The sequence below is a fragment of the Tupaia chinensis genome, unplaced genomic scaffold (assembly GCF_000334495.1).
Source record: "Tupaia chinensis unplaced genomic scaffold, TupChi_1.0 Scaffold000270_1, whole genome shotgun sequence".
NCBI lineage: Eukaryota > Metazoa > Chordata > Mammalia > Scandentia > Tupaiidae > Tupaia > Tupaia belangeri.
The window spans coordinates 944,597-955,282 of record NW_006159750.1 but is presented as its reverse complement, the minus strand read 5'-3'; positions in this window follow the sequence as shown (position 1 = coordinate 955,282).

Here is a 10,686-nt window from a genome sequence, read left to right as displayed (position 1 = left end):
CAACAAGGCAGCTTGTCTTTCCAAATCACATAGTACTACTGGCAACACCACTGTGATTAAAAGAGATGTTTGCTGGATTAAAATACAAATGAAAATATAATAATATGCATTAACATCCTAATTCTAGGATTCCCACAAAACAGGGGGAAAAATCTACAAGAAATTGGACCTTTTTCCTATAAAGCTTTCATGTAATATATTAGAGGTTATTGAATACCCTTGAGAAAAGTTATTTAAAAAATAAATAATTTGAAATTCATGACAACATAACCACTCAAAATTATCTTTTAAGTAAGGGTTTAGTTTTATTTGTTTAATCAATCTAAGCTTTGTAAAACTCTTAGCAGGCTCTAAGTAGCTAGAAAATTTGTTTAAAAGAGAAAAGAATATTTAAAACTTAAGAAAAATGTTCTTTGTAATTTGGTAAAACTTGAATAATTCTTTTACAAATTTTAAATTGAGATGGGTCAGGTTAAGAATTCAATGCATTTTAAAATATGAATCAAAAGGTAATATCTTACTCTAGCTTAATTTTATATTTTTAAACACTTATGTGTTCTCAGTTAATGTTCAATACAGAAAAAGAGTCTCCTAAAGTTTAGTATTTCTTTGTCTTGTTTTTCAGAAAGTGGAAGTGCTTACGAAAGCAGATCACCTCTACAAATACTGAGTTTAAGAACATATTGGTTACATGCCATCTGCACATCTGAAAATAGGGTCAAGAATCCCCTGCTGCAAGTGTAGCTTAGCTTCCACAAAACTGTAAGTAAACACTGGACTGCTGGAGTTAGCTAGTTGTCTTTATTCTTGATTTGGTTGAAGCTTTAACTATACACTGAATACTGAGCCCAGTTGTAGCAATGTCTGTCTATAATTCAAGACCTCTTTGGCAAACAGAAGCATCAAAATGAATGGAAGAAGTGGTTCAGTCAGATCAGAGTAACCAGAAACACAACAACCAATCTAAAAATATAAAAGAGAGGGAATTTAACAAAGGCAATTAAGTTTCTGAAAAAACTAAATTTGAATGATGAGTGACTCCCCTCTCCCAGCTATTGAGATTATTAAGGGCAAGAAATAACTTTTCTCTCTTCCTCCCCAATTCCCTCTCTCAGTTGAAAACACCTTAAAGTCAGGACACATTTTGAGAGTCTCATCGTTATAACTGCTAGACTGACTTACCTTCAACATTGCTCCAGTATTATTTGGCCTTCACCTGGCCATAACGAATGGCACAGCATCAGTGAATCAGACCATCTTTCCCTCTCATCAAGAACCACTTGAAACTTTCCCCACTAGGAAGCTTCTCCTTCCCTTGAATTCAAATGTAATGAGACAACAATATATTCCTGGTAGATTCCGATATACTGTGCAGTAATAGGTTCAAATATTTTTCCTTAGTCAATAGGTCATAAGAGTCTTTAAATATAGTTGAGGAGAAGTTAACAATGCACCTGAAGAAAGTGCACCATATGAATCATCTATCCTTTCTAACTGTGCCTTCAGCACCTGCTGAGTACTAACGTCTACTACTCCCACATGATATAATATGTTGCATATACTCACACTGATGTTATAGATGTCCATGTAGCATGCAGTTCAGTGTGGTCAGTTCTGAGCACAAAGACACACAGCATTTCATACTCTCACCGCCAGGGTACAATAGCGAATCAAGGGATATTCCTCAGAAACAAAATATGTGTTAGGTATAAATATGTAGCTTCCACAAAACTATAAAATAAGTTATAAAAATACAAAACTTCCATTGTAACTTAAATATTCCAAATATATGTTTTTCCTTTAATATACCCTTTGCTATTATATGGTTAAATTTATATACTTTTTTAATTTAACTAATTTATTATTATTATTTTAATTTGACGAGAGAGAGATAAAGAGAGGGAAAGTGAGAAAGTCAGCTATCTTGTCTGGGACTCAAACCATGGTTGGCCATGTGGAATTCTACTACCTTAACCACCACACCATCTGTCAGCCCTTTTTTTATTTTTTAAAAAATATTTGTTATTATTTTATTACTACTAATATTATTATTTTAATATTTGACCAGAAAGACAGAGAAAGAGAGAGAGAGAGAGAGAGAGAGAGAAAGTGAGAAAGCAAGCCGCCTGGTCTCAGATCTAAACCATGGTCAGTTATGTGGGAGTCTAACACCTTAACCACCTCTCCACCTGGTGGCCCCTTCTTTTTTCTTTTAACTGCCAGAGGGTACATGTACTCACCAGAGAGAGACAAAGAGACTGACAGAGAGAGAGATGAAAGCCTCCCCTAACAGGGCGTGGTCACACCACAACCCCTTTTTAACCATTTATTCAAACTGTTGGAATTTCAGGCATGCATGCACACACAACCAATGTGATTTTCAGCCACCATATCAGGTATTTGAAAAACATGGTGGTCACAGGGGATCAGGTTCCTTTAATCCTAGGCTATGAGGCCAGACCTCCATTTGATCTTAAATAGGCAATGTGTTTTATCAAACATCTAAGCTTTCAATCACTGGAAGTTATCGCTATTATTTTTATTATCACTGTTAATTTTTATCTCTGTTAAAATTGCTATATGGTCCCTTTCTATATAATGCAGTTCCTATGTGCTTATAGATACATATTTTTAACAAACATTTCCACTACAACTACACTATAGGATCATTTTTAGCATAGAATTTTACTAATTAATGTAGTTTACTGAACAGAAACATAGAAAATATTGTGCCTACAGACAATAACTTTGAACACAAGGAGACTCTTAAAACCTAACGTGGACTTAGAGATTTATGCAGACTTGTCTAAACTATTCCATGATGCTATGAACAGATGATATATTTATCTTAATATTTTGAAAACTAATCAGCATAAGCTTATTTCCTCTGTTTATACTTGATTCTGCTTTACCCTCTATTTTCTACAGATTACGAGTTGGAGAATTCCACCAGCAGTCACAAGGGTACTTGCTCGGGAACCAGCAGTTAGCGTAATGGCTATGTCGCTGGACTCCCACGTAGTCGACCGTGGTTCGTGTCTCGGATCCGGTGGCTTAAATCTCACGCCGGGCGCGTGTGCGTGCTTGCCCAAGATCCCAAGAGGAGAATGGAGGAGAAGGGATTGTGGCGTGACCATCCCCCCTGGGGGGTGATTTCTCGCTTTCTGTCTCTATGTCTCTCTCTGTCTGTCTGGCGAGCGCACGCGCCCTATAGCGAAAACCTCTCCAAAAAAAAAAAAAAAAAAAAAAGGGACCTTCCCCATAAAATTAAAATTAAAAATGATTTATGCAGACTTGTCTAAACTATTCCATGATGCTATGAACAGATGATATATTTATCTTAATATTTTGAAAACTAATCAGCATAAGCTTATTTCCTCTGTTTATACTTGATTCTGCTTTACCCTCTATTTTCTACAGATTACGAGTTGGAGAATTCCACCAGCAGTCACAAGGGTACTTGCTCGGGAACCAGCAGTTAGCGTAATGGCTATGTCGCTGGACTCCCACGTAGTCGACCGTGGTTCGTGTCTCGGATCCGGTGGCTTAAATCTCACGCCGGGCGCGTGTGCGTGCTTGCCCAAGATCCCAAGAGGAGAATGGAGGAGAAGGGATTGTGGCGTGACCATCCCCCCTGGGGGGTGATTTCTCGCTTTCTGTCTCTATGTCTCTCTCTGTCTGTCTGGCGAGCGCACGCGCCCTATAGCGAAAACCTCTCCAAAAAAAAAAAAAAAAAAACAAGGGTACTTGCTCTAAAAATTAGAATTAGAATGATGTCAGACAGGGAGTTTAGTGAAAAGCACTTTATGGCTAAATATACTTACAGTTTCCCTTTGTAGATTTCCTTGTGATATTTTGGGAAAGCATCAAATATACAAGGAGTTCTGATCCTTAGTACTATTGATATTTTGGTTAACTTTGTTTGGGGGTCTGTTTTTTACATAGTGTATGTTGCACACACTACTGCATTGACCTCTACCACCTCGATATGAGCCTCCGTTCTACCTTGGAATTTAATAATCACAAATAACTACATATACTTTCACATTTCCTTTTAAGAATCTGAAATAATTTTTTATTGAGAACCACTAACCTTTGTCAACTATTTAAAAGCAGAAGAGATTTCACTTCACACCTTCTATTTCTAATAGTCTCTTACTGTTGACATAATAATAACAATTTCATTAAATGCCTATTATATCATCTATTATAATATCCCTTCCAAAGAGTCATTATACCTAATTTAGAGACAATAGACATGAGCTTCAATTTACCAATGCCAGAATTCATAACTAAGTATGCCAAGGTTTTTCATATCACCAACAGGCCATTTGTGATAAACGTGTCACTTGTCCTTCAATATTTCCTGTCTCTTCACATTTGCTTTCTAGCTGGCAATACATACTTCATGGCACCAGTGTCTTTCTGTTTCTGTGAACTGCTTTGTTTAATGGAGTGTGTGGGAAGATTGGAAATATGCCAATTTCTTTCTGAAGCTTAATATTATGGCAAATTTTCAACAGTTCTGAGTTCTACCCCCTAAGAAGTTATAAAAGTTTATCAAGAGGCTATTGCTGTATCAGCCTAGGTTCTGTGCAACACACATGAGCCCAACCCAACTTAAGAACTTTTGCCAGTTCCTAGTCACTCCTGCGCCTAGGCCTGCCCTGCCCCCCCCCCTTTCCAGAGATGTGAGCTTGGTCTGGGCAGGCTTCTTTGGGTGAGTCCGCACTTGGGGCCTAGGAGCAATTTTAGAACTTTTGGTATACCATCCCACATGCTGCGCTTTGCACAGTGTGCTACTTGATCCTTTTCACTAAGTTGTATCTCTGTAGCTTGTTACCACCTCACCAAGGGCTGAATGTTTGGTAGAAGAGCCAAGCAACTGAGGTTACCAATAATTTCTCTGACCTGTGCAACACAGCCCCCCAATAGGAACACATTTGGGAAATAAGGGTGAAATTTCTTCTTCCAATACTATGGAATCTACTATGATAAGTAGATAAAAAAGTAAATACTGCATCAGATAACCAAAAACCAGCACAGATCGTGAAGAAACATGAGAAAACAAGCAGGCAACTCTCCACTAGATGAGTGTAGTAGCCACTCACCAACAATGGACAGCACAAGAAATACATAGAAATGTGAAAAAAAGAATTTCTAATACTCATAATGACAAAACTCAGTGAGATATAAGAGAAAACAGACAATCGGTTCCATAAAATGAGAAAATCATTTCGGGACATGAAAGAAATTTTGTAAAGAAATAGACATCCTATAAAAGAATTAAACAGAACTTCTGGAAATGAAGAATACAAGAAATTAAAATCTTCTGAGAAAGCATTAACAGCAGATTGGACCATGCAGAAGAAATAATTTCTGACCTTGAAGACAAAGTATGCAACACAGATCAAATCACTAAAAAAGAATAATAGAGCAACCAAAATAAATTGAAGACAACATACAGTAACTTCTAGACACCTCAAAACACCCAAATATCCATATAATGGATATCTCAGAAGGCGAAGAATCAACTAATGGCATGGAAAACCTCTTCCATAAAATACTATCTGAAAAATTTACAAATATAGAGAAAAATGAAAAAATTCAGACCCAAGAAATAAAAAGGACTCTAAAGAAAGTCAACACAAAAAGATCCTCCTACCAGCACACCATAGCCAAATTGGTGAAAATTAAAGACAAAGGCAATATTCTAAAATTGGCAAGGGAGAAACATTAAGTTATCTATAGAGGTTTTCCTATTTGACTAATGTCAGACTTCTCAACTGAAACAATGCAGACAAAAAAAGAATGGGAAGATGTATCCAAAACATTAAAAGAAAAGCAATTTCAACCAAGAATACTATATCCAGCAAGATTATCCTTCAAATGGGAAGAACAAAATAAACAAAAACTCAGATAAACAAAAACTGAAAGAATTCACCAATACTAGACCAGCTCTACAGGAAGAACTGAGGGGAGTGTTGTATGAAGATAACTAAAGAGAGACAAACAGAAATAAGAGGACAAAAAAACAACAACTGAGAAAATGGCTAGCAAGAAGACAGGGATAAGTCTGCAGATATCATTAATAGTATTAAATGTTAATGGATTAAATCCTCCCTCCCATTAAAGACATACACTGTCTGAATGGACACACAAAAGCAGAAGCCATCTATATACTGCTTACAAGAAACACACCTCACAGAAAAGGACATACATAAACTGAAAATGAAGGGGTAGAAAAAGGTATTCCATGCAAATGGAAACCACCAACAAATAAAAAATAAAAAGACTGGAGTTGCAATACTTGTGTCAGAAAAAAAAAAGACTTTTTAAGATGAAAAATTTAAGATGAGACAAAGAAGGACATTATATAGCACTAAAAGTACTTATTCACCAAGAAGATTTAACACTTAGAAATATCTACTCACCAAACAATGAAAGACCTAAATACATAAAAGAGAGACTGTTCGATGTCAATGGGGAGATAGACTGCAACACAATAATTGTAGGGGATCTCAACACCCCAAAGTCTCCTCTGGAAAGATCATCTAGACAAAAAAATAAAGAGATACAAGATTTAAATGATGCCATACATGAATGGACTTGACAGACACCTACAGAGTATTTCACCTACCTACCACAAAATATACATTTTTCTCCTTCCTAAAGGGAACATTTTGAAGATTAATCATATGACAGGGCTTAAAACAAGCCTTTACAAATTCAAATGTATAGAAACTATATCTAGCATCTTTTCCAACCATGATGGAATCAAATTTGAGATCAACTACAGAAATAGCCCTCAGAAATTCACAAACACAGGAAAACTAAACAACCTACCCTGAATGACTTTGCAACTATAGAAGAAAATAAGTCTGAAATTAAAAGCTTCATAGAAACCAATGATAACCTACAAAGAAGTGTTTATAACCTATGGAACACAGCAAAAGCAGATTAAGAGGGAAGTTTATAGCAATTAGTTTCGTGCTCAAAAGAAAACAGCAGAAAGGTGGCAAATAAACAACCTAATGACAGAACTCAGGGAATGGGAAAATAAACAAACAAAAACAACAAAAAACTCCAAAAAATTCCAGGGGAAAAAATAATAAAGATTCAAGAAGAAATAAACAACAAAAAAGGAATAAAAGAACCATGTAGAAAATAATCAAAAACAAAATCCGGTTCTTTGAGAAGATAAACAAAATTGACACACCATTAGTTAGATTAATCAAGAAGAACAGGAAAAGGAGCCAGATGAGTCAAATCAACAATGAAACAAGTGTTATTACAACAGATACAACAGAAATTCAAGATACCAATAGAGATTATTATGAATGACTACATGCCAACAAACAAGAAAACCTAGATGAGATGGACAAATTTCTGGACATGTATAGCTTACCAAGATTGAACAAGGAAGAAATAACATCATAATGGACCCATAAAAATCAATGAGATTGAATCAGTAATAATCTCCCAACAAAAAAGTGTACAAGTCCAATGACTTTACTTCTGAATTCTATAAAACTTTTAAAGAACTAGCTCCACTTTTCTTTAAGCCATTTATAAAATTTTAAAAGAAAGGAACCCTCCTGAATTCAATCTATGAACTCTCCATCATCTTAATTCCAAAACCAGACAATTAAAGAAAACTTCAGACCCATATTCCTGATGAATATGTATGCAAAAATATCCAACAAGACACTAGCAAATTGTATACAACATATTTGAAAGATTATGTACTATGACCAAGTAGGCTTTATTCCAGGGGTACAAAGTTGGTTCAACATATGCAAAATGATAAATGTAATACATCACATTAATGAAAGGAAATATAAAAACCATATGATTATATCAGTTGATGCAGAAAAAGCATTGATAAGATACAATATCCCTTCATGATTAAAACTCTCAGCAAAATTGGCATAAATGAGACATTCCTCAACATAGTAAAAGCCATCTATGAAAACTCCACGGCTAACATCATCATAATGGAAAAAAGATAGAATAATACAAGGCTGCCCACTTTTTCCACTCCTTTTTAACATAGTACTGGAGGTTAGAGGCAATGCAATTAGACAAGAGAGTCAAATTTAAAAAAAAATTCAAATAGGAAAAGAAGTGAAATTATCACTATTTGGAGATGGTATGATGCTATACATAGAAAATCCAAAAAAGCCCACAAAAAAACTCCTGGAAGTGATTAATGTATATAGTAAAGTGGCAGGATATGAAATCTATAGCATTATTACGCAGCAACAATGGACAAACTGAGATAGATTGAAGGAAGAAATCCCATTTACAATAGTAACAAAACCAATAACATATATATGAATGAACCTTACCAAAGATCTAAAAGATTTCTACAAGGAAAATTATGAAACACTGGGGAAAAAAATTAAAAATGATTCAAAAAGTGGAAAAACATTTCATGTTCCTGGATTGGAAGAATTAATAGAGTCAAGATGTTACTCCTATTAAATTAATCTAAAAATTTAATGCATTCCAGATCGACCCCTCTGAGTTATTCCTCACATAAAAAGTAGGAAAAAAAAAATCACAAAATTTTTCTGGAAGCATAGGAGGGATCTCACTTCCAGACCGCAAAACATTACAAAGCTTGATAATTAAAACAGCATGGTATTAGCACAAAAACAGATAGGTAGAACAATGGGACAGACTTAAGAACCTTCAAATAAACTCCCAAACATACAGCCAACTGAACCTTGACAAAGGGCACAAGACAATATAGTGGGAACATGAAAATCTCTTCTGCAAATGGTATTGAGAGAACTGGATATCCACCCGGAAAGGGATGAAACTGGAACCTTATCGCTCACCACCAACAAAAATTAACTCAAAATGGATTGAGGATCTAAGCAAAACTGCAAATCATAGAAAATACTGGTGGAAAATGCAGGAAAAACTCTTGGAGAACTTAGAGTAGGCAAAAACTTCTTAAAGAAGACCTCCAAAGCACAGACTTCAAAAATCTATTCCAAAAGTAGATAAATGGGACTATATTAGGCTGAAAACCTTTTGCACAGCCAAAGAAATAATAAGTAGAATTAGAAGACAACCCTCAGAGTGGGAGAAATATATTTACAAACTATACCTCAGATAAGGGACTGATAACCAGAATATATAGAGAACTCAAGCAGCTTTCACACAAAAGAAATAATCCTATTGAAAGATGGGGAAGTGAGCTGATCAGACAATTCTCCAAAGAAGACATAGGAACAGGCCAAAAGGATATGAAAACATACTCAACATCTCTTATCATAAAGGAAATGAAAATCAAAACCACAATGAGATACCACTTAACCCTAATCAGAATGACTAAAATAAAAATAATAATAATAATAATAAGGGGCTGGCAGGCAGTGTGGTGGTTAAAAGCATTGGGCTCCCACCTGGCTGACCATGGTTTGAGTCCCAGATCCGGTAGTTTGCTTTGTCACATTCCCTCTCTCTCTCTTGCTCTCACTCTGTCCCTTTCTGGTCAAATTAAAGTAAATAAATATAAAGTTAAATTAAAAGATTTAAAATAAATAATTATAAGTGCTGGAGAGGCTATGGTGATAGGGGAACTCTCCTACACTGTTGGTGGGAATGTAACCACTTTGGGGAACGATAAGGAGATTCCTGAGAAACCTTCAAATAGAACTACCATATGACCCAGTTATTCCACTCTTAGATATTTACCCAACAGAAAAACACTAGCTCAGAAAAATGCTTGCACATCCATGTTTACTGCAGCATTATTTACGATCACTAAGACATGGATTCTACCCAAATGTCCAAAAATGGATGATCAGATTGAAAAGAATGTGACTTACACTCTATGGAATACTACCCAGACATAAAAAATAATGAGACCCTGACAATTGATACAAAGTGGATGAAGATGGAAGACTTAATGCTAAGCAAAGCAAGCCAGACTATGAAAGACAGACTTTGCATGTCCCCACTCAATACGTACTGATTGTGCTCTGTAACAGAAACTGAAAGTTTGGAAGGTTTGGTAGCAGGGAGGGCAATTGTACATACTAGATAGTAAGAATAGGGGTAACGAGACAATGGGTAAAAGAAGGAGGTAGGGAGGAGAAAAGGGGAAGAAAAAAACACATTTAATTGACAAAATAATGAAAAGCTATTTGTTGATGGTAGTGTATATATAGCAATGTCTTTGTCTTAACTGATATGCATGCTGTTCATGTTGGAGAAAACAATGTCATGTACTGTAAAGATAGAAGTGATTAAATGCAAATTAAAATTAAAAAGTAAAAATAAATAAAAAATATAAGTGAAAATAAAATTTAAGGTGAGAGCCAGGAGGTGCTGTGGTGGTTAAGGTGCTGGACCCTCATGTAGTCACCTGTAGTTCGAATTCTGGACCAAGTGGCTTGAAAATTATACCTGGTGCATGTGCTTGCATGCCCAAAAACCAAAGAGGAGAATGAAGAAAAAGAGATTGCGGTGTGGCCAATCTCCCTGGGGAATAATTTCACACTTGCTAAGTGCACATGCCCTCTCTCAAAGACTTAAAAAAAAAAAAAGTCAAGATTATCACAGACAGAGGCCAGCAGGTGGTGCAGTGGTTAAAGGCTCTGGACTCCCACTGGCTGACAGTGGTACAAATCTAGAGCCAAGCGGCTTACTTTCTCTCTTTACCTTTCT